Below are 25,800 nucleotides of genomic sequence, written 5' to 3'. Positions count from 1 at the left end.
GATATTTATATCATCAATAACCACGGATCAGGTACCGGAAGACTAGAGGGTGGCGAATGTTGTGCAATTATTTAAGGAAGATGGTAACGAAAATGTAGGGGACTATTGACCAGTGAGCCTGACATCTGTGGTAGATAGGTTGTCAGAGGGGATTCTGCCAGTCAGGATTTATGCATATTTGGAAAGACAAGGATTGATTAGGGATAGTCAATATGGTTTTGTGCATAGGAAGTCATGTCTCAATAACTTAACTGAGTCTTTTGAAGAAGTCACAAAGAAGATTTATAAAGGAATAGAAGTTTACATTGTCTATATTGGCATTCAGCAAAGTGTTCGACATCGTCATCTGGAAAGCTAGGTTAGTTTACATGAAATACAAGACGAGCTAGCCATTTGGATTCTTAGTTGTTTTGAAGATAGGAGACAGAAGGTGGTGGTTGAGGATTTTTCTTTGGACTGAAGGCCTGTGACCAGCAGTGTGCCACAAGCATAAATGCTGGGTCATTGCTTTTTGTCATTTATTGAAATGATTTGGATGTGAATTTAGGAGGTATGGTCAGTGAGTTTGCAGATGACACCAAGTAAGTTGTGCATGGATAGTGAACAAGGTTATCTCAGTACAATTGGACATTGATCAGATGGGCCATGGAGTGGAAGATGGGAGCTTAATTAAGATAAATGTGGGCTTTACATTTTGGCAAGGCAAATCAGGGCAGAAATTACACATAATGATAAGATCCTGGGAAGTGGAGTTGCAGGTAGACAAGGAACTCAAGAAGGTGTTTGGTATGCTTGCCTTTTTTGGTCAGTGCATTGAAGATAGGAGTTGGGATGTCATGTTCAGGACATTGGAGAGGCCACTTTTGGAATACTTCCTTATCAATTCATTTTGTGATATGTGGGCATCACTGGCTGGCCAGTATTTTTTGCCTGTCTCTAGTTGCTCCTTGAGAAGGTGGTGATGAGCTGCCGTCTTGAACCGCTTCAATTCTCCTGCTGTGTGTTAACCCACAATGCCATTAAGGAGGGAATTCGAGGATTTTCACTCAGCGAGTAAAGTTACAGCAATATATTTCCAAGTTAGGATGGTGAGTGGCTTCATGTTCCCATTATCTGCTGCCCTTGTCCTTCCAGATGGAAGTGGTCATGCGTTTGGAAATCACTCTGTGCAGAACTTGGCTTAATTTCTGCAGTTCATCTTGTGGATAGTACATACTGCTGTTACTGAGCATCTGGTGGTGGAGGGAGTGAGTGCCTGTGGATGTGGTGCCAATCAAGGGGGCTGCTTTGGCAAGGATGGTGTCAAGCTTCTTGACTGTTGGAGCTGCATCCATCTGGGCATGTGGAGAATATTCCATTACACACCTGACTAGTGTTTTGTGGATGGTGGATAGGCTTTTGGGAGCCAGGAGGTGAGTTACTCGTCTTGCCTTTGCCCTGCTATTGCAACCACTGCATTTATGTGATGAGTCCAGTTGAGTTTCTGATCAATGCTAACTCTCAGGCTATTGGGAGTGGACGACTCAGTGTTGGTAACACCATTGAATGTCAAGGGATGGTTCTTAGTCTGTCTCTTATTCTTGATGATCATAGCCTGGTATTTGTGTAGTATGATTGTTACTTGCCACTTGTCACCCCAGGCCTGGATATTGTCCAGCTCTTGTTGAATTTGGAGACAGAGAGCATAGAACAATAGAGTGCATACAGGCCCTTCGGGCTTTGATGTTGGATCGATCTTTGAAATTGATCTGAAGCCATTACTCCATTATCATCTGTATATTTATCCAATGGTCACTGAAATGCCCTCAAAGTTGATGAGTCTACTACTCTTCCAAGCAGGGCATTCCACACCCTGACTACTGTCTGAGTAAATAACCGACCCCTGACATTTGTCCTTTATTTATCGCCTCTCAGTTTAAAGCTATGTACCCTCGTGCTTGCCATCACCAAAGGAAAAAGGCTTTCACTCTCCACCCTATCGAATCCTCTGATCATCTTGTTTGCATCTGTTAAGTCACCTCTTAACCTTCTTCTCTCTAGCCTCAAGTGGTTAGGACTGCTGCCTCACAGCGCCAGAGACCTGGGTTCAATTCCCGCCTCAGGCGACTGACTGTGTGGAGTTTGCACATTCTCCCTGTGTCTGCGTGGGTTTCCTCCGGGTGCTCCGGTTTCCTCCGGGTGCTCCGGTTTCCTCCCACAGTCCAAAGATGTGCAGGTCAGGTGAATTGGCCATGCTAAATTGTCCGTAGTGTTAGGTTAGGGGTATGGGTGGGTTGCGCTTCAGCGAGTCGGTGTGGACTTGTTGGGCCAAAGGGCTTGTTTCCACACTGTAAAGTAATCTAATCAAGTCTCTCATTCTTTCCTCATAAGACCTTCCCTCCATACCAGGCAACATCCTAGTAAATCTCTGTACCCTTTCCAAAGCTTCCACATTCTTCTTGTAATGCGATGACCAGAACTGTACGCAATCTCCAAGTGCGTTAAACCAATGTTTTGTACAGCTGCAACATGGCCTCATGGCTCCAAAACTCAATCCCTCTACCAATGAAAGCAACCACACCGTATGCATTCTTAACAATCCAACCAACCTGGGTGGTAACTTTCAGGGATGTGTATACATGGACACCAAGATCTCTCTGTTCATCCATACTACCAAGAATCTTACAATTAGCTCAGTACTCTGTATTTCTTTTGCTCCTTCCAAAGTGAATCACCTCACACTTTTCCGCATTAAACTCCATTTTCCAGCTCTGCAGCTTATCTTTTTCTCACTGTAACCTGCAACAGCTTTCCGCAATGTCCACGACTCCACTGACCTTTGTGTCATCCACAAATTTAGTAACCCATCTTTCTATGCCCTCATCCATGTCATTTATAAAAATGACAAACAGCAGTGACCTCAAAACAGATCCTTGTGGTACACCACTAGCAATTGAATCCCAGGATGAACATATCCCATCAAACACAACCCTCTGTCTTCTTACAGCTAGCCAATTTCTGATCTAAACCGTTTAATCATCCTCAATCCCATGCCTCCGTACTTTCTGGAGTAGCCTACCATGGGGAACTTTATCAAATACTTCACTCAAATCCATACACACATCAACCGCTTTACCCTCATCCACACACCTCGTCACATTTTCAATGAACTCAATAAGATTTCTGAGGCACAATCTACCCTTCACAAAACTGTGTTGGTGATCTTCAATCAAATTATTCCTTTCTAGACGATTATATATGTTATCTCTTACAATCCTTACTCACAACCAAAGTAAGGCTCATCGATCTATAACTTTCAGGGTTGACTCTACTCCCCTTATTGAACAAGGGGACAACATTTGCTGTCATCCAGTCTTCTGGAACTATTCCTGTAGAGAATGGTGACAAAAAAATCAAAGCCAAAGGCTCTGAAATCTTCTGCATAGCTTCCCAGAGAATCCCATCTGGCCCAGGGGACTTACCTATTTTCACAATTTCCAGAATTCCTAACACCACCTTCTGAACCTCAATCCCATCTAGTCTAAGAGCCTGTATCTCAGTATTCTCCTTGAAAACATTGTCTTTTTCCTGTGTGAATACTGATGAAAATTATTAATTTAGTGCCTCTCCTTTCTCTTCGGACCCCACACTCAAATTCCCAGTGTTGTCCTTGACAGGCCTTAGTCTTACTCTGGTCATTCTTTTATTCCTGACATCCCTCTCAAAAGCTTTAGGGTTTTCCTTGATCCTACCTACCAAAGACTTCTCATGTCCCCACCTGGCTCTTCTGAGCTCTCACTTTAGGTTCTTCCTGGCTAACTTTTACCTCTCAATCACCCTAACTGACCTTTCACGTCTCTTCTTTTCATAAGCCTCCTCCTTCCCTTGAAAAGAGATTCAACTTCTTTAGTAAACCACAGTTGCCTCACTTGACAACCTCCTCCCTATCTGACAGGTACATACTTATCAAGGACACGCAGTAGTTCTCCCTTGAACAAGCTCAACTTTCAATTGTGCTCATCCCCTCAATTTCCTTTCCCATCTATGGATTCTAACTGTTGCCTAATCGCATCATAAAAACCTTTGCCCCAGTTGTAACTCTTTCCCTGTGGTGTATACCTGTCCCTATCTATCGCTAATGTAAACATAACCAAATTGCGGTCACTATCACCAAAGTGCTCACCTCCCTCCAAAACTAACACCTGGCTTGGTTCATTACCCAGTACCAAATGCAATGTGGCATCGCCTCTTTGTTGGCCTGTTTACATACTGTGTCAGGAAACCCTCCTGCACACATTGCACAAAACTGATCCATCGAAGTTTCTCAAACTACAGCATTTTGAAGCAATAGTCAGAATGTTAAAGACCCCTTAACAAATACCCTGTGACTTTCACTCCTATCCAGAATCATCTTTGCAATCCTTTCCTCTACATCTCTGTAAATATTTGGAGGCATACAGAAAACACCCAACAGGATGACCTCTTCTTCCCTGTAACTAACCTCAGTCCATACTACCTTAGTAGATGAGTCCTCATCAAACGTCCTTTCTGCCACTGTAATACTGCCCTTGACTAAAAATGCCATGCCTCCCTCTCGTTTATAACCTTCCCTGTTCTTACTGAAATATCTAAACCCCAAAATCTGCAACAACCATTTCTGTCCCTACTCCATCCATGTCTCCAAAATAGCCACAAAATCAAAGTCCCAGGTACCAATCCATGCTGCAAGTTCACCCACCTCTTTCTGGATGATCCTGGTGTTGAAGTAGACACACTTCAAAGCGCCTTCCTGCCTGCCGCTACACTCCTGAAACCTTATTTATGACCTCACTACTCTCAACCTTCTGGACACTGGAGCTACAATTCTAGTTCCCATTCCCCTGATGAATTCATTTAAATCCTGCCAAAGAGCATTAACAAAAAAACCCTTGGATATTGTTACTGTCCTGGTTCAGGTGTAGACCATTCTGTTTGTAGAGGTCCCACCTACCCCAGAATGAGCCCCAATTATTCAGATATTTGAATCCCTCCCTCCTGCACCATCCCTGTCGCCATGTGTTCAACTCCTCTCTCTCTCCCTATTCCTCGCCTTGCAAACATGTGGCATGAGTAACAAAGGTTTACTGACCCCGCACGGACTCCAGACTACGTTCAGACCGTCAGGTCATCTCCTCTGCCCAGAAGCTCTTCAGCCACGTTCTCAAACAGACTCGCTACCACAGCCACATCTCCTTCCTCAGCACCTGCCTACGGAACCGATTCACCCCGCACGGACTCTGGACTACGTTCAGACCATCCCATATTCCCAATTCCTTCGTCTCCGCTGCATCTGCTCCCAGGAGGACCAGTTCAAATACCGAACAACCCAGATGGCCTCCTTCTTCAAGGACTGCAATTTCCCCCCAGATGTGATCGACAATGCTCTCCACTGCATCTCCTCCGCCCTTGAGCCCCGCCCCTCCAATCGCCACCAGGACAGAACCCCACCTACCACCCCACCAACCTCCATATACATATCATCCGTTGTCATTTCCACCACCTCCAAACAGACCCCACCACCAGGGATATATTTCCCTCCCCTCCCCCATTAGCGTTCCGAAAAGACCACTCCCTCGTAGATCCACACCCCCCACCAACCCAACCTCCACTCCCGGGACCTTCCCCTGCAACCGCAAGAAATGCAAAACCTGCGCCCACACCTCCCCCCTTACTTCCCTCCAAGGCCCCAAGGCATCCTTCCATATCCACCACAAATTCACCTGCACCTCCACATACATCATTTACTGCATCCGCTGCACCCGATGTGGCCTCCTCTATATTGGGGACACAGGCCGTCTACTTGAGGAACGTTTAAGAGAACACCTCTGGGACACCCGGACAAACCAACCCAACCACCCTGTGGCTCAACACTTCAACTCCCCCTCCCACTCCACCAAGGACATGCAGGTTCTTGGACTCCTCCATCACCAGACCATAGCAACACAACGGCTGGAGGAAGAGCACCTCATCTTCCACCTAGGAACCCTCCAACCACAAGGGATGAACTCAGATTTCTCCAGTTTCCTCCTTTCCCCTCCCCCCACCTTGTCTCAGTCCCAACCCTCAAACTCAGCACCACCTTCCTAACCTGCAATCTTCTTCCTGACCTCTCCGCCCCCACGCTGAAACTTTATTGCTGGAACAGCACAGCAGGTCAGGCAGCATCTAGGGAACAGAAGATTCGACGTTTCGGGCACATGCCCTTCTACGCCCCCACCCCCACTCCAGCCTATCACCCTCACCTTATCACCCTCACCTTAAGCTCCTTCCACCTATTGCATTTCCAACGCCCCTCCCCCAAGTTCCTCCTCCCTTCCTTTTATCTTAGCCTGCTTGGCACACTTTCCTCATTCCTGAATGAGGCTCATGCCCGAAATGTCAATTCTCCTGCTCCTTGGATGCTGCCTGACCTGCTGCGCTTTTCCAGCAACTCAATTTCAGCACGAGTAACAAACCAGAGATAACAACTCTGTTTGTTCTAGCTCTCAGCTTCCACACTAGCTTCTCGAATTTCTCCCTTACATCCCATTCTGTTTCTCACTAATGTTGTTGGTGCCTACATGTGCCATGACTTGGAGCTGCTGCACATCCACGCCCCTGTTTAGGATCCCAAAACCATGATACTGTACATCACGAACTCTGGCACCTGGGAGGCAACACATCAAACATGAGTCTCTCTCATTCCCACAGAACATCCTATCTCCTCCCCCTAACGATGGAGTCCCCAATGATTAATGTTCTGCTCCTCTTCTCCGTTCATTTCTGAGCAACAGGGACAGACTCTGTGCCAGAGACCTGTGCCCCATGGCTTACATGTGCTAATTCATTCCCCCTCAACAGTATCCAAAACAGTATACTTGTTATTGAAGGAACCAACCACAGGGATCACTTCACTGTCTACCTTTTCCCTTTCCATTCCCTGACTGTAACCCATCTACCTTTTTCCTGTATCTGAGATGTGACTACCTCCCCTGTAACTCCTCTCAATAACCCCCTCAGCCTCCCAAATGATCTGAATTTCATCTAGCTCAAGCTTCAGTTCCTTAACTGGGCGGCACGGTAGCACAGTGGTTTACTCCCACAGTCCAAAGATGTGCAGGTCAGGTGAAATGGCCGTAGTGTTAGGTGAAGGGGTAAATGTCGTGGTATGGATGGCTTGTGAGTTGGTGTGGACTTGTTGTTTCCACACAGTTAGTAATCTAATCTGAGATACTTCACACATAGTAAAATGATTCCAAATATTAATCGGTAAAAGCCATGTTATCATGCAAATATCATGGTCAGGTTCTGTGGGTGGCACGGTGGCACAGTGGTTAGCACTGCTGCCTCACAGCGCCATAGACCTGGGTTCAATTCCTGCCTCAAGTGACTGACTGTGGAGTTTGCACATCCTCTTCATGTCTGTGTGGGTTTCCTCCGGGTGCTCCGATTTCCTCCCACAGTCCAAAAATGTGCAGGTTAGGTGAATTGGCCATGCTAAATTGCCCGTAGTGTTAGGTGTAGGGGAATGGGTCTGGGTGGGTGCGCTTTGGTGGGTCGGTGTGGACTTGTTGGGCTGAAGGGCCTGTTTCCACACTGTATGTCATCTAATCTAACGCGGTATGCAAAAAGCTGGAGTTGGGTGCACTTCCTGTAGATGCAGTCAGCAGGGATACTCATGGTGATCCTTATCTCTCACATTCTGGAGGGGGAGCATTCAGCTGCCCTGAACTCCATTCCCATCATTCTAAATTCCCAAAGAGACTATTGAAAAATAAAACTAATAACCTTACCAAATCGGTACACAAAACTTTTTCTGTTTTGAGGAGGAGAAGGAGGATGGGAGACAAGTACTGGAGTTAGGACATCATGTTGCGGCTGTACAGGATATTAGTTAGGCCACTGTTGGAATATTGCATGCAATTCTGGACTCCTTCTATTGGAAAGATGTTGTGAAACTTGAAAGAGTTCAGAAAAGATTTACAAGGATGGTGCCAGGGTTGGAGGATTTGAGCTATAGGGAGAGGCTGAACAGGCTGGAGATGTTTTCACTGGAGCATCGGAGGCTGAGGGGTGACCTTATAGAGGTTTACAAAATTATGAGGGGCACGGATAAGATAAATAGGCAAAGTCTTTTCCCTGGGGTCGGGGAGTCCAGACCTAGAGGGCATAGTTTTAGGGTGAGAGGGGCAAAGATATAAAAGAGCCCTAAGGGACAACGTTTTTGCGCAGGTGATGGTACGTGTATGGAATGAGCTGCCAAAGGAAGTGGTGGAGGCTGGTACAATTGCAACATTTAAGAGGCATTTGGATGGGTATATGAATAGGAAGGTTTTGGAGGGACATGGGCCGGGTGCTGGTCAGTGGGACGAGATTGGATTGGGATATCTGGTCTGCATGGATGAGTTGGACCGAAGGGTCTGTTTCCATGCTGTCCATCTCTGAATATGACTCTATGTTTCTAGTTAAGCAACCACCCAAATGTATAATCTCACTTATTGAGCCATCCCATTTTCCTCCTGTTCAGCATGAACTCTACCAGTTCATGAGGTAAATTTTTACAGAATTTATTTAATGCCCAGCAGCCCCTGGTCTTCGCTGCAAAAATGGTGACTGCAGATTCACAAGGTAAGCTTTTTAATACGATATGGAACGTCTGTGTCTGAGGAATCGTAAATAGTGTTGAACATTGCACAATCATTGGTGAACATACCTATTCCTCACCTTATGATGGAGGGAAGGTCATTGATGAAGCAGCTGAAGGTGTTTGGGTCTAGGAATTTCTGCAGGGATAGCCTGGAGCTGAGTTGACTGACCTCCAACTAACATTACCATTTTCCCATGTGTCAGGTATGACTCTGACTACTGGGGAGATTGCCCTCTGATAGCCACTGATTCCAGTTTTGCTCGGGATCCTTGATGTTACACTCGGTCGAAAGCAGCCTTGATGTTCCTCTGGAATTGAGTTATTTTGTCCATGTTTGAACCAAGGCTGTAATGAGTTCAGGAGCTCAATGGCTCCAGCAGCACCCAAACAGAATGTCACTGAGCAGGTTATTGATAAGCAGGTGCTGCTTGATAGTTAATGACAAATGTATTCAATTCTGGTCTCCCTGCTATGGAAAAGATGTGTGACTTGAAAGTGTTCAGAAAATATTGATAAGGAATGTCCACGTTTGGATAGTTTAAGCTATAGGGAGAAGCTGAATGGGCTGGGCTAAGTTTCGCTGGAGTGTCTGAGTTGTGACTGTATGAAAGTTTATAAAATCATGAGGGACATGGATTGGATAAATCGTGTAAGTCTTCATCCAGCGCAGGGGATTCTAAAACTAGAGGACATAAATATTTTTTCCCTCACCTTAAACTTAAAAGAGAACAAAGGGGCAACTTTTGCACCCTGAGGGTGATGCAAGTTTGGAATGAAATGCCAGAGCAAGTGGCGGAGTAGGTGCAATTACAATATTTATAAAGCATCCAGAAAGGTACATGAACAGGACAATTTCAGAGAGATAAGTGCGAAATGCTGGCATATGGGATTAGGTTAATAGAAGATATCTGATTGACATGGATGAGTCATACTGAAAGGGCTATTTCCATTCTATACAACTTTACCACCTCATAAACACACTTAAAAGGACCTTTATCATGCCAAATTCAATAGAGTTAATGTTGATCAATTGGTGAGAGGGAAAGATATAAAAGAGACCTGGGGGCAACTTTTTCACACAGAGGGTGGTACGTGTATGGAATGAGCTGCCAGAGGAAGTGGTGGAGTCTGGTACAATTGCCACATTTAAGAGGCATTTGGATGGGTATATGAATAGGAAGGGTTTGGAAGGATATGGGCCAGGTGCGGGCAGGTGGGACAAGATTGGGTCGGGACATGCGGACGGCCTGGATGGGTTGGACAAACGGTCTGTTTCCATGCTGTACATCTATGTCTCCATGACTCTAATTCTGGTCTCCCTGCTATAGAAATGATGTTGTGTGACTTGAAAGTGTTCAGAAAATTTGGATGAAGAATTTGCCACAGTTGGACAGTTTGAGCTGTAGGGAGAGGCTGAATAGGCTGAGCTGATTTTGCCTGGAGTGTTGGAAGCTGAGTTGTGACTGTATGGAGGTTTATAAGATCATGAGGGACATGGACAGGGTGAATAGTGAACATTTTCAATAGGAGAGTCTTAAACTAGAGGACATAAGTTTAAAGTGAGGGGGAAAATATTTAAAAGGGAACAAAGGGGCAACTTTTTCACACACAGAATGGTGCAAGTTTGGAATTAAATGTCAGAGCAAGTGGTGGAGTTGGTACAATTACAATATTTAAAAAGCTTCCGGAAAGGTAAAAACAGGACAATTTTAGAGGGATAAGTGCCAAGTGCTAGCATATGGGACAAGATTAATGTTAGATATCTGATTGGCATAGATGAGTCACACTGAAGGGGCTATTTCCATTCTGTACAACTCTATCACTACATAAACATACTGAAACATACTTTTATCATGCCAAACTAAATAGAGTTAATGTTGATCCATAGCATGTGATACTAGGTCAGATGACAATAACTTGTGCATAAGGAAGATTTTAAGGAGCATTTTAAAAAGGAGCTCTTTAATCGGAAGGAGTAGAGATGAAGTCCAGACGTTGAGACAGTTCAGTAACAGGATTGTTCCCAATTGTCAAATGTACTTTTGTTTCTGGAATGCTTACCTTCCATTTCATTTGACTTAATTCGATGAAATCGGTAATTTCGTCTAACATTTCACCAGCTGGTAACATTTATATCACAGCTGAATATCTAACACTTTCAGATTGAGTTTATAACATGAGTCACACCAATCCAAGCAAGACAGTTGAGAATTCAACATCGATAATTTGGAGGACAGTATGCCTGTGTCGGTTATTACGTTAACTGGATGAGGAGGAAATAGGATTTGTTGTGAAAGCAAATCAGAATAGAGGAAGAAATCTGGATAAATCAAATGTGTGGAGTTAATAATCTGCTTTCAGAGCGAAATGGTGCTGGATATGAGGGTCCCGAGGTCACAATGGAATGAATGATTGATTTACCAAATAAGAGCTGAGGCAGCGATGGATATAGGGGCCATTTCACAGATGGAAACAATGACTCTTGGTGACGATGCGGACATGTGTTTGAATTGATCTCAGGCTCAATTCGGAAGTCACATGCAAACAGAAATCAGAGAAGTTCTCATTGACTCCATCGAGCTCACTGAGAGCCACAAAACATTTCCATGAAAGCACTGAGGATGTTGGCTCGTCTACGATATCCGACCCCATTCTTGAGCATGGGATCTCATCTGTCACTACGCTTTCTGATTGGAACCGATTCGTGGAAAGAAATGAATGACAAAGGGAAGTGATATCAGCATCATGCCGGGAGAACTGAATGGAAACACACAGTCTTGCTGAAAAAACGCTTATAACCAAAGTACACAGATTTCTTTCACAGTATGTTATTTAATCTTTAAAATAGGAAACTTCTCAATTTTAAATTGTGTCCAGACGTGTGTATCGGAGAATTCCATGAGCAGGAGTTCACAGGAGCCTATCGTTGCTGTTCCCACATCGGCATGCAGTGAATGATGAGACTTTCCTTCAGATTTTTGTTTGGCATTGGTTCACTGTCTGAGAAGAAATTATTTGGAATGAATTTCTTTTCTCAGGCTCATCTAATTTCTCTTTTGGTTTTTTTTTTTGTTCAACTTTCTTCGAACTGTTGCTCATTGCTAACAGCACTTTACTTTGCACTCAGTCTTTTTCTTGTTGCATCTTAGGGTTATTCCCTTGCCCATTCGAAAAGGAGTGTTATCATGTTGCCTATCCTTTTCCTCTTTTCGGTCCCTTCCTCACGTTGACTCCTTGCTCCATTATCGGTTGTCAGTTACTTGGATTCATTCATCAATTGAATTATTTTTATCACTGGATAATTCATGACATACTTTAATTGCTCTCTGAATTTTTTCTGCATCATCACATAAATACATGCATTTGTGCAGCAGCTTAAGCTCCGCAGCATATATGAAAATTGTTCAAAGAGATAAAAATCATCCCAGTTCAAGGAAAAGCCAGCATTAAATGCATATGTAACATACACCGACCAGAGAAGGATAAAACTGGCGGATATCGCAAAGAGTAAAAAGACAGAATTGCGTCTGTTGTCTACCTCTGGTTCATTCTCTGTTTTTCTTTCACCCCTCAGTTCCTTACGTACTTTAATGGCCTCAAGGATATGTCTGACAGTCAGCATGTTAATAAAAAGAATAAAAGTGAATGGGAACAATGGTATTAAAAAATATTCAAAGTATTTAAAACTTGCCCACCGAGGGTCGTTATAATAACTGTAGCTGGAATAACAATACCATGGAACATTGTTGATGATTGTTAGAGGTTCATATCAAAAATAGTTGGGAATGTTCTTCAAAGAAAAAAAAATGCACATTGTTGCTAGAACTCTCGTTGCAGTTTTCTCTGTGCAATACATAGCTTTCATCTGATGAAAACAAATGGCGACAAATCGATCAAAAGAAAAAGCGACAGTGAACCAGACAGAACAATCAGTTGCTATGAAGTTCAGGACATTGGTAACACGGCAAACAGGAACGATGGCCAGGAAACATTGTGGATAATAATAGTAGCGAAACCAACTAATTATGATTTCAAAGAAAATGAACAGTAGGTCAGACACTGCCATGGCTACCAGATAGCAAGTGCTGCATTTAGAAAGACCACACTTGTCCCGACACAGGAATATAATCACCACTAGACTAACTGTTAAGGAGATAAAGGAAACAATAGAGACTTGAAGTTACTGATCAAATATTCATTGGTTGAGTAGAAACTGTAAGGAATGGTTTTCACACAATGATAATTGTTGTTCCATGCCACATCAAGATAAAGAATTATAACCACAACATCAAAGCTTCTGAAAAATGAATCAAATGCACTTACAAAATGACAGGGAAGAACATTTACAACAATAAACCTCTGAATGATGGATTTCAGATAAAAGGAAAATTGAGAGGGATTAGGTTTATTCTTTGTGTTAGAGAAGATTAAGAGATGACCTTACAGAGGAGTTCATAATTCTGAACAATTTTGACAGGATAAACAATGATATTTCAATCATTGCTGTGTAAATAACTAGGGATTACATCTTCAGGATTATCAGCAAGAGAGATGGTAGTAACATTAGGAGAAAGTTCTTTACCCAAAGAGTTGATAGGAATTGGAATGTCCTGCCTGGGAGAGTGACGGAAGTGGATTCCATTGGAGCTCTCAAAAAGGTGCAGAATATATTTGTGAAAGTGATGAAATTGGATTGCTACAGAGATACAGATGGATAATGGGACGTGCAGGGGAGCTCATTAGGTAGCCAGTACAGAAAAGGTGGGTAAAGTGGCCTCCCACAATTCTACGATTCTTTACCATGAGCAGCGGATCAATCCCAGAAACACGGTCATGTACTGGAGGTTTTATTGGAATCAGCAGTGGCGATTTCATCCAATATGAGGTGACTTCGAATGGCTGGAGATTCCCTTTACACCACCATCCACACAAAAACACTTGGATCTGTAAAATAAAGAAGGGGTGACACCTCATGCAGATATTGACTGCGAAATTTCTGCATTCAGTTTTGGAGCCTCCACAGCTCAGATCCCCTCTAGAATTGTACATCTGCACTGTAGGAACTAAAAGCATGGGCCATTGAAACACACTGCAGTGTCCAGAAATGCATGGCCTCTGCAATATGAAGAAACAAATGACGAGATATTGAGTTCTTCCTTCAGAATATCCTGACAATCTGAACTACAAGTATTCAGCAGTGAATACCACCACCATAGCCCAGATTGGATACCCAGCACAATCAGAAGTGCTTCAATATTTGCTATGGCCTTCCCTCGCCACCCCCCACCCCTCCCACACGTCAAAGACTGTACACCATAGCCCTCGTTCAAATAAAATATGATTTTATGTAGTATTGGTCATTGTAACTTCCCAGTTTAGAAATCACACTCTATGTCTGAGATTAAGCAAAGCTTTCTGCCTGATGTCCAGTCTCACACACCAAAGCTCCTCTGCTAGGCGTCACCTTGTGAATGGAAATCCCCCTCTCTGATTTAGAGCACATAACAGGGCTAAGAACCACAAGTTTTAACCAGCATTTTCAATGGAAATCACCAGAATTGGACCATAGCTTTTTCCAAGAAACCCCATTATATCATTGCTTGGTATCAGGATATCCTTCCATGGATTCAGGCCAATGCTGAAAATTAGGGGAAACCGTGATTGACTGGTCTTATCAAGAGACTATAAATTCAGAGATCTAATGTCCCAGTGACAAATGATGTAAATTGAATTGATAAAAATATGGGTTTGAGAGTCTAAAGTCACCCGTTACACTGGTTCAGAGATACCCTTGTGCAGATATGGAAATAGTGATTATTTATAAAATGTAATCACGTCATGGCCTATAATCTGGCCAAATGTTCATTATCCAGCTCTATTTGCCTTTCTGAGGGTGCTGCAGATCTGCCTTTTTGAACGTCTGCATTAATTCTGGGTGCAGGACAACCCAGTGTTCTTGGAGGGAGTTGCAGAATTTTTGCCCAGCAAAGGTGATGGAACAACGATATATTCTGAATTCAGAATGAAAGCTAACAGGCATGTGATGGTGGTTCTATGCTACACTTGTTTGACGGGGTACTGGAGATCGTGCATTTGTGAGTTGAGACTTAAACTCTAACTATTTTGAATTTCGTAGGTGGTATTCATTGTTGGTCATGGTGTCGTTGGTGAAGGCAGTGACTACTGAATGTGGTGAGTGACATGCCAATGAATCAACTGTTTGTCCTACACAGTGTGGTACTTTGTGAATTGTTACAATTGAGCTGCTGTCAGCCAGACACATGGACAGCATTCCATTCCACCGCTGAGCTATGCATTCTGGGTGGCAGACATGGATTGGTGAGACAGGTAGGGAGCTTATTGCTATTGTAATTAAAGTGTCTAACATACTTCTGTTACTACAGCTCTTGTATTGGTCATCATGCATTCAGAGATAGTAATCCAATGGGAGATTAGTAGATTCTCACTGTTTGGAGACAATCATTGCCTACCACTTGTGGGATGTGAATGTTACTGTCTATTATCAGATCTTATCTCACTGTATCTGAACAAATTCAAACGTCAAACAACATCGGGTTATAGTACAACAGGCTTTCACAAGTTTCAGAGCACTACTCCTTCATCACGTGAAGCAGAGTAGCTTTCCTCCACTTCACCTGAAAAAGGAGCAACTCTCAAAATTCTTGGGATTGCAAATAAACCTGTTGAACAATAATCTTGTATTGTGGGACTTCAGTTTGTCCATCCCAGTCCAACACCGGCACCTTCACAACACTGTATAGGGACAGAGACCTCTTCATTATTTAAGAAAGTAAATGATGCTGAACATTGTACAATTATGAGCAAACATCTCCACTTTGGAAATTACAATGCGGGGAAGGGCACTGGCGAGGCAGCTGCAGATTTTGGGGCCTAGGACATGACCCTGAAGAATTCCGATGGAGATGTACAATGGCTGAGGTGATGGCACTCTAACAGACTGAACCATCTTCATTTGCAGTCCGTATGAAAACAATGAAATCTCATTGACTCTTTTTTGAGGGCTCATTATTGTGAATGTGTTAATTTTAAGAGCTGAATATTTTTCCAGTCATTAAAATGTAACTGTAAAAGTAGGTGCATCTGGTTGAGGAACAGACCAAGGTTCCGTGAATGCAATCAAACAATCCTGAGATTGGGGCATGACAGACTTAACATGTCATTATGTTGGAAAGTCAGAGGCTCTAGTACAATAAAAATAGCAACGAGAGACAGAATATTGGCTTGTTTGTAGAGAAGAGAATGTTTGCCATTATCACAAAGAGATCTGCTCACAATTCTGGAAATGAACATTGTGAGCTGAATTAGTGACAGAGAATACAGATTGCAGGCTGAATCGAATATTTATGATGAAGGTAAAATAATTAATTCACGAATTTCTAGATTTAGTTTGTCACATTCACAAGGTGTGTGAGAGTGTAAACATACACACACACACACACACACATCTTGAATTTTGCTGAGAGAAATTTGAATACTGTACTAAAGTTGGATATGAAATGTCAAAGGATTTTCGGATGCAAAACATGGAAATGTTCCTTCCATGAATGAGAGAGACCATACTGGCGCCATTCATATGGAATGCTCATTCAGGGTTCGAAAATGTGGCAATAGAAGAGGCTTGGCTGATAGATTAATATTTAAAACTTTCAGAATTCTGGACTGTTAATCCTATGTAATGCTCTCCAACTCAATTATTAATCATAGTCATAAGATTACAGGCACTGAAGTTAGGTATTTGTTGAAACAATTTTATTCGACTTTAGTATTTTCATTTTGATACATTGCCTTAAAACTGGTTGGCGCACATTTCTCATTGAAACATCGTCCTCCCATGAAGGATATATATCACAAAACAAAGAGCAGAACTCACTGAAATTTTAGGTGTGGAAAGATTGTGAATTATCGATTGAGAAACTGTTTATCAAAACCTAATTAGGATCAGACTTGAAATAGTGTGAACACATCCAGCTCTATATCCATCCTTACTAATGTCAAGCCAATAAATTAGAGATACGAGGTCCCACAGCTTGCCCTAATCTTGCTTGAAGATTAATCAGTCCCAACTATTTGGACAATAGTTAACATGTCTATGGGACATTTCATTGAATTAACATTGCTGCTCTGCCATTTTCCCTTTCTGAAATTAATCACATCAGTTTATCTCCATTTTGGAAACTTTTACGAAACATAGGGGAAGAGTTTCCCATTTGTACTCCACGATGTTTCTGTGTTCTGGACCAGACCACAATTTCTCAAACCATATCAGGAAATAACCGAGACTCTAATTTTTATCTCATTTAAAAGGTAAGCATAAGACATTGTATTCCAGATGTGACTTGATTGGTCAAACACTCGGCTTTAAACAAAAGCTCAATTTATTCTTCCACCATAGTTAAAGTAGAAACCAAAAAAAGAATTGATATAACTTTAACTGTCGAAATTCTTAACAAATTGTTATATTATTTAATTATGACTCTTCAATCGTACCAACACATCAGCATTCCCACAAACATAGTTGGTGAAGGCAAGTTCATCAAAATAGATTTCCCTCATTTGCTATCTCCTCCAATCTCAGAGGCAACGCTAACGGAATGAATCTAGCAGCAGAGAGAGTGACTGCAAGCTTTTTGCAGCAGCAGCAGCGGAGTGAAAGCTGTGTCCAGCAGTTTCAATCCAAAGCTCAAACTTCAATAATTGTCAGCCCTGGGTTTGTTAGAGTCTGATTCCACCCACTCACTCATTCTTCTTTTGCCTACTTGAAAAAAACATTTATTTACTGTTTTCTATGGAGCAGTCACCTTGGCACCAAATTTCCGAACACTTCTTCAAAAGAAACCAGACAGAACAAATTTCTCTTCAAGGCAGATGTCATGACAATTGTCAGCTCCATCAGTGGACACAACAGAATTATCAGTTTGGACAACATAAAAGGACAACAGCATCAAAGGGCAAAGTGAGAAACATTCTGTTTGTGAAAGTTATTTGATTCTCTTTGAGACAGCTACTGACACACCGCTCCAGATCTCAGCATTTGTACTTTTAAAGTCTACACCACAGTATTGTGCATCTTTTGACAAATGGCGCAGTTTACATGATTTTTTGACAATCAAATAATTTCAAAAAAACACATCACAGTTGGAACTCTGCACTCAGTACCCCTCTGAGTGAACTGTTCTTACAAATATCACACCTCCTCACGTCTACTGACTGCTGCAAACATGCAAGATCATTGAAGCCATCCGTGCTGATCCCCACTTATCACTCCATAACCTGCTGAACCCTGTTGTATCTGGGCTCCTATTTGGAGCAAGCTGCCTAAGCAAGATCCACCAACACAATTCCTTTCCATCAAGGAATGGGAAACACCAGGTGTCACTAGGAAGTGGGTTGTTACAAAACCCATCTGACCGATAACAGGCATTAAACTAACACAGAGAGAGCGTGGTCTTGCTAAACACTTTCTCGAGCAGTCAGGACTGAAGCTCAGCAAAACTCTATCAACGTGGCATCAATGCAAACCGATTCTGCACAGTACAGAGAAACACACAATGCTGCACATTACTGAGGAGCCTCCTAAACAGCAAAATATTCACTTTAAACTCCGTGAGCGAGGGAAACATCATCTGTCATTGAGATTTGCCTTGCTAAATGGAAATAAAATAATTAGCAATCGTACAGTGGAAATCAGCATGGTTTAGTCCAGGGATTCATACAATTGAAGTTGTTACAGGACTTACCAGGAATGCCAACAATGGCAAGAATGGTATAGTATATTTTTTCAATTACTTGTCTTACAGGATACATTTTGTACTTTGTGAAACAACCTTCCCTTCCTGCTGCTGACAAATTGTTGGAATCAGAAAATTGAGGAATTGGACTTTATATTGGGTGGTATCTCCGAAGGGGAAACTTTGAGTACACCTGGTTATGAGAACAGGTTTATTTTAATGACATGATGTCATTGAGATTTATGTCTGTGATTGAATATTCCAAAGACTGGATCCTATGGAGGTCTAAAACATTAATTGCAATTTGTCTTCAAACGACAATACTTGCATCATTTCATGTGCTATCAGCTCAATAAATATCTAATTTATTTGATATTCTTTTCAATGATGACCTTCATTTTGCTGAGGCTATTCAGCCACTCAATACCTCATGGTGTAGAGCTCCTTGAGAATTGTTGCACTGTTATAGCATTGCTTTCCTCGTTATTTCAGCTTTACATCTCATTTGGGAAATCCTCTGTGTGAATAAGCACTCAGATACAGAGCGTGAAGCTGATACTGACCACACCAATAACTGGAGTGAACACCGGGTCACATTTCCTCAAATCGAAGACAAAACAAGAATTCAGAACCTTAATCTCAGAATCATAGAATGATTGCATCATACAGAACAGAGCTGGCCCATAGATCCACTCAGCTTGTAAAATTACACAAAAAAGCTACAACAAATCTCACTTCCCAACATTTTGTCTTGAATTTTCAGTGTTCATCCAAGTGCATCTTAAAGGTTTTGAGTTTTCCCACCTTAGTTACTGTTATGATGCTGTCATGTTTTTTGAGAAGAGAGGTCATAAAGACAGAGGTTCTGAAGAGGTTTAGTTTAACAATGGAAGGGGAGTGGCCAGTTTTCTCAGTTCAGTAATTTTCTAGTTTTAAATTAAATCACACAAGATGTGTGATTCCAGGAGAGTGGCATGTTTCAGTAAAACAATCCTCTGACTTACTCTGAAACCACTTTCTGGATGTTATTCCCTCCTTCCTGTTTGAATCTGTTTGAATTAACCTTTATTTCCCCGAGTGTATTTATGTGATGTTCCTGTATTGGAACAGGTAATTAGTAATAGTTACTGTATCAGGTCACTTAAGCTTTCCAATAGTTATGTTTTCGAAATTCTGCTTTCATTTGTTCGTGTCTCAGCTGCAGTGTTTACATACATTCTGTTTTGCTAAAACCAAATAATTTGACCAATGACATCACACCTGGAGCACCCACTTCACATCTGCCTTTAAAATTAAAACAAAAGTTAGGGTCCAGGCTACCTTCTCAAAATATTTTGAGGTCTGGCATGGTCCGTAACAGTTACCCTCCCAGGCAAAATAGTGCTGACCCCTACCATCCTCTCGGTGTTGTGTCCCCTCAGGGGAAGGGCAAGGTTGTGAAGGTGGGACCCTCTTGGTAATCTCAGGCAGTATGGCAACTGATTTCCAGCATCCATAGTTCATTCGGTTTTTGTTTTGTCTCACTGTTAATTCTGTTTCTCGCTCTCCAGATGATGCCAGACCTGATGAATATCTGCAGCATTTTTTACTTTTGTTTCGGAGATCTCCTTGTGCTGGGAGTTGATATCTTTGCGATGACTAATGGAGTCCTTCGCTCCTATTTCCAGAACTGGGACTTTGTGCAGCACTCAACATCCTCAGGACCAGACATTCATTGAACGCCTAGCGTAATATTATGTATAACTTTATGAACAACAAACTCTCAGATCTAAGCCGTGAAAAGAAGATTGATCACCGCTAAAAAGGCTGTATCGTAACTCCATATAAATTAGAACACACCTTAATACTGGAGATTGAACACAATAAACCTGCTGTCAGATTTTTACTCACCAGAAAAACATTACAATCTACTTCTGTGAAATGCTGAGGAGAACGATGAAACATATCACACTGTGTTAACTGTTTGAAAATATTTCAAAATGATAACACTTTTTCACTTTGCCATTAATTAAATAACAAACCACAATAAACATTGAGAAAAGATTCCTTATATACTCAAACCAACAATTTCAATGAAGAACCAATTTTCTCCGCCCCCCCCCCCAGTGAGAGACAGTATAGTTCTGCAGTGATAGCTCGTTTCAGTACTGCATATTCTTCAAAAATGTGCCAATACTGTACTGTGCTCTGAAGCAACACGTTACTCCTGTGAGGATCTTAGCTTGATATTTTGTAGAATTCTTGGCTTACAAAAAGGATCATGTTTTCAACTTAGTCAATAAAACAAACGCTCTCAAAGATGGAATTCGGGAAATTTCCCTCAACCTGAGCAAGTGTTCACCATAGAGTAAATTCTTTGTCAATTTAAATCAAGACTTTTAAGAACAACTCAGTGTATTTAGCCACGTACCTGAAACACCAACCACAGGGAGAATCGTATAGATTATTTTTAGGATATGCTGAATTGGTCGATGTACTTTGTCAGTGAATTATTGTTCCCCTTTGTGCTGTTAACTCTCTTTCTGCAAAAGAAACTGAACTGTTTAATTGTCAGAGCCTTTAAGTTATCCAATGCAGGATTCCACAGTGAGATTCAGTTTGAAACATTTGGTAAACTTGGTATTTTAGGTAATTGACAAACTGGTTGCAAAAGTCCAATTCGTACTTGCTGAGGTATTGCATTTACTTCAGAGGTTGAACTGAGCAACCCAAAGCAGTGAACAATTCTCCTTGCAGTAAGCAACTAATGCTTACTGAATCTGAATGCTTATGATCCATTATTCATCACCAGACTTTCAATTAGATAGAGTCAGAGTCAGAGACATGTACAGCATGGAAACAGACCCTTCGGTTCAACCTGTCCATGCCGACCAGATATCCCAACCCAATAGAGTCCTACCTGCCAGCAACCGGCAAATAACTCTCCAAACCCTTCCCATTCGTATACCCATCCAAATGCCTCTTAAATGTTGCAATTGTATCAGCCTCCACCACTTCCTCTGGCAGCTCATTCCATATATGTATCACCCTGTGTGTGAAAAAGTTGCCCCCTAGGTCTCATTTACATCTTTCCCCTTTCACCCTAAACCTATGCCCTCTAGTTCTGGACTCCCCAAAACCAGGGGGACAAAAAAACTTTGTCTATTTATCCTATCCATGCCCTTCATAAATTTTGTAAACCTGTATAAGGTCACCTCTCAGCCGCCATCGCTCCAGGGAAAACAGCCTCAGACTGATCAGCTTCTCCCTTGGCAACATCCTTGTGAATCCCCTGCAAGTTTCACAACATCTTTCCAATAGGAAGTAGACCAAAATTGCACACAATATTCCAACAGTGGCCTAACCAATGTCCTGCACAGCCACAACATGACCTCCCAACTCTTGGACTCAATACTCTGACCAATAAAATAAAGCATACCAAACACATTCTTAATTATCCTATCTATATATCCTATTCAAATATCTCAGCAAGAGGCCCAGCAATTACTTCCCTCGCTTCTCCGAGAGTTCTAGGGTATACTTGACCAGGTCCTGGGGATTTATCCATCTTTATGCGTTTTAAGACATCCAGCTTCTCTTCCTCTGTAATATGGACATTTTTTGAAGATATCGAAGTCTATTTTCCCACATTCTATATGTTCCATGTCCTTCTGCACAGTAAACACTGATGCAACATAGTCCTTCAATATCTCCCCTCATCGCCTGCAGGTGCACAAAGATTGTTTTTGTGATCTTTGAGGGGCCCTATTCTCTCCTTGGTTACTCTTTTGTCCTTGATGCATTTATAGAATTCCTTTGGATTCTCCCCAGCTCTCTCACATCCCCTTTTTGCCCTCCTGATTTCCCTTATTAGGTATATTTGGGAATCTGAAACAAGGATAGAACGTCAGAGAAAGGGGCAGATTATTTGGGACAGATGAGCAGACAGCACTTCATTCTAACGTCAGTGAACCTTTAATATTGTCAATCCCTGAGGATACTCATCTGAATCCATTTCTCCGGTATCCTCACACAGTCCAAAGATGTGCAGATTAGATACCTCGGCCATACTAAATTACCCATAATATTCAGGGATGTGTAGGTAAAATGGATCATACATGGGAAATACAGGATTACAGGGTAAGGGGGTGAGTCTAGGCGGGATGCTGTTCGAAGAATTAGTGTGGACCTTTTGGGCCGAATCAAGTTTCCACATCAATTCTATGCTGCTTCACCTCTGCCTCCGAGGTAGATGATCATCTGACCCAGTATCCCCTTCAATGGGTCATAGAGCCGGAGAGATGTACAGCACGGAAATAGACCTTCGGTCCAACACGTCCATGCCTAACAGACATCCCAAGTTAATTTGCCAGCAGTTTGGCCAATATCCTTTTAAATCCTCCCAATCCATTTACCTATCCAGATGCCTTTTAAATGTTGTAATTGTACCAGCCTCCACCACTTCCTCTGGCAGCTCAATTCATACACGCACCATCCTCTGCATGAAAAGGTTGCCCCTAAGTTCCCTTTTAAACTTTTTCCCTCTCTTCTTAAACCTATAACCTCTAGATCTGAATCCCCAAATCCAAGAAAAATATTCGCCCTATTAATGCCCTTCACGATTTTATAAACTTCTAATGTCACCCCTCAGTCCCAACCTATTAAGCCTCTCCATATGGCTCAAACCCTCCAACCCTGGCAACATCCTGGTAAATCTTTTCTGAAACTTTTCAAGTTTTACAGTATCCTTTTGACAGGGAGGCTGGAATTACACACAATATTCAAAAAGTGGCCTAACCAATGTCCTGTACAGCTGCAACATGTCTTTGCAACTCCTGTACTCAATGCATCATCAGGTCTATTTGAAGGAAAGAACTGTCCATACTGGAGATTTCAAAACTAATAAAGAAAATGTTGGTGAAATTCGACAGGTCTGGCATCTGTGGGGAGAAAGCAGAGTCAAACTCTTGGGTGTAATGATTCTTTTTCAGAACTGAAGATTTCTGATGCTAATGATGGCTGGCCTGTTGAGTTTCGCCAGAAATTCGTGTTTTTATTTTCGTCACGTTCAATTACTTATGATCACGGTCTTGTTAAATGCGTTTGAGAATTGAGAGCCATTCAGTCGCACAGCGATGGTGGTATAGTGGTAAGTATAGCTCCCTTCCAAGCAGTTAACCCGCGTTTGATTCCCAGACATCACAGGGTGGTGCTTTCAAAGCCATTTTGCACAGAAGAACTTGAAGATGAACTGGCATTATCACCTTACTTTCTCTGAAAGTACATGAATGTTTTATTCTGAGAGAAAACAAAACCATCCAGATTGCTCCTCACTTGTCATGACGATGGTTTCTATGAATTGCAACGTGGAAGTGGGCAACAAAACTCAGCAACTCTGAAGTTTACCCCTCTGCAGCTTCCCAATTCTTATTTAAATGTTAATTGCAGCACAGCAATTTTTTCGAAAAGTGAGACACTGCTCCTGTTGGGAACCTCAAATAATCACACAAGCTGCTGGAAACATTGAACAGTTCCAACAGCGTCTATTGAGAAGGGGAGGGAGGATTAATGTGTCATCTATTCAAGGTTAAAATAAACTCTAACAAGAGATCCTGAGTTTTACCTTTTTACATAAATTAACACTTTCTTTATTCCTACTAATGCTCTTTCACACTAATGCTCTTTCTTTACGAAATTCTGCTCAATTTTGAACAAAACGTATCCAAACAATATTCTTTATTTTGTACAATCGGTTGTTTTATTTCTCGGGGCAAAAGTGAGGACTGCAGATGGTGGAAACCAGAGTTTAGATCAGAGTGGTGCTGGAAAAGCCCAGCGGGTCAGGCAGCGTCCGAGGAGCAGAAAAATCGACTTTTTGTCTGAAACGTCGATTTTCCTGTTTTATTTCCCAATCGTGTGCATCAATCTGAGTGCTTTGTGTACAGAGAGAGTCCGTTTGCTCACATGAGCCGCATCATTACCCCGACAGACCCTGAACATTTCCGTGAGTTGGTTGCAGTTCCCGCTTGCGGCCAGTAGCTGTCACTAACCTGTGGACAGTGAAGTTCCCGGATCAGAGATTAAAAACAACACAGTAATTATTCCCACTTTGTGTTGGACGGTGTGCAGGAGAAATAATAAGGGTGGGGACCACTGCTATTACAGTTTTAGGGGTGGGAAAGGGATTGGGAACGTCTGAAAGATAGTAGAAATGGCCATATGGACAGCGTCTATGGTAAAAATGAATATATAACTACAAATTAATACATGTGGAGATGTTACATAAGTGCAAGGTCTGGATTGCATGCTCGAGTCAGCCTTACCCGACTGCGGCCTGTCAGGTGACAAAAGGTGAAAAGATGACCACAGCACAATGTGGGGGTCAGCAGCAATCCAGAGGACAATTGTGGCAGAGTCTGATTAGTTAATGTAGGCTCAGTGCGATTGGTTATGTAAATATAACGGGGGTAGAGCCTGGCTTTTAGAACATAACTCTCTGAGTACTCTCACTGTTCGTGGCTTTCAGGGTTGGTGGCTCTGATGGCTACAGCTTTTGTTTGCAAATAATGGCTTATTATCTTGAGGAATTCTCTGCGTCTCCTGGTCATTCCTAAAAAGATATTATCAACCATAACATGCTAATTAATCCAGGAGAATCAATGCATTCGTTAAGAATCCCGCCCAATTTAAATACAAACCTCGGGGCTGCGTGAGAGAGGAAAATATAAAATAAAATCAGTAGCGGCCGCCCGGCCCCACTTACCGGCAAGATGACATGTTCAGGGAAAGGAGTGGGGCCAAAGCGGAACCTCTCCTCTTCCCCACCCACCCCCACCCCCACCCCACCCCACCCCACCCCCACCCCCACGGTGGCACAGTGGTTAGCACTGCTGCCTCACAGCACCAGAGACCTGGGTTCAAATCCCGCCTCAGGTGACTGACTGTGTGGAGTTTGCACATTCTCCCCGTGTCTGCGTGGGTTTCCTCCGGGTGCTCCGGTTTCCTCCCAAAGTCCAAAGATGGGCAGGTCAGGTGAATTGGCCATACTAAATTGCCTGGCAGTGGTAGGTGAAGGGGCAAGTGTAGGGGTATGGGTGGGTTGCGCTTCGACGGGTCGGTGTGGACTTGTTGGGCCGAAGGGCCTGTTTCCACACTGTAGGTAATCTAATCTAAAACAACACTTGGTTATAGTCCAATAGGTTTATTAGAAATCACAAACTTTCTGGGTGGTGCTACTTCACTGACTGCAATCCATTTATTATTTCTCACCTTGGAACAATACATCAGCAATTACGTTAAGTTTTCCAGCAATGTGTACGATCTTTACATTAAATGGTTGCAGCAAAAGACTCCATTGGATTAGCCTTGCTTTCTTCATTTTAAACTTCTCAATGAAGGCTAGTTGGT

At 42.4% G+C, this 25,800-nt stretch overlaps 1 long non-coding RNA gene across 2 annotated transcripts; it reads right to left on the bottom strand.

Moving 5' to 3' along the window:
* Window positions 1-11,717: 11,717 nt before the first annotated feature.
* Window positions 11,718-25,223, bottom strand: LOC122547669 (uncharacterized). Of its 2 annotated transcripts, XR_015754673.1 has the most exons (3): window positions 25,157-25,223; window positions 13,445-13,588; window positions 11,718-12,509 (listed from the first exon to the last, which is right to left on the bottom strand). It is a non-coding gene; the product is annotated as an uncharacterized LOC122547669 (long non-coding RNA). The 2 variants fall into 2 exon arrangements; XR_015754674.1 differs by lacking the exons at window positions 11,718-12,509; window positions 13,445-13,588 and adding an exon at window positions 24,011-24,443.
* Window positions 25,224-25,800: the final 577 nt, after the last annotated feature.

This window comes from Chiloscyllium plagiosum, unplaced genomic scaffold, assembly GCF_037043375.1.
Source record: "Chiloscyllium plagiosum isolate Xiang-an unplaced genomic scaffold, Cpla_swu_hap1 HiC_scaffold_47, whole genome shotgun sequence".
NCBI lineage: Eukaryota > Metazoa > Chordata > Chondrichthyes > Orectolobiformes > Hemiscylliidae > Chiloscyllium > Chiloscyllium plagiosum.
This window is presented reverse-complemented; position numbering and strand designations above follow the sequence as displayed.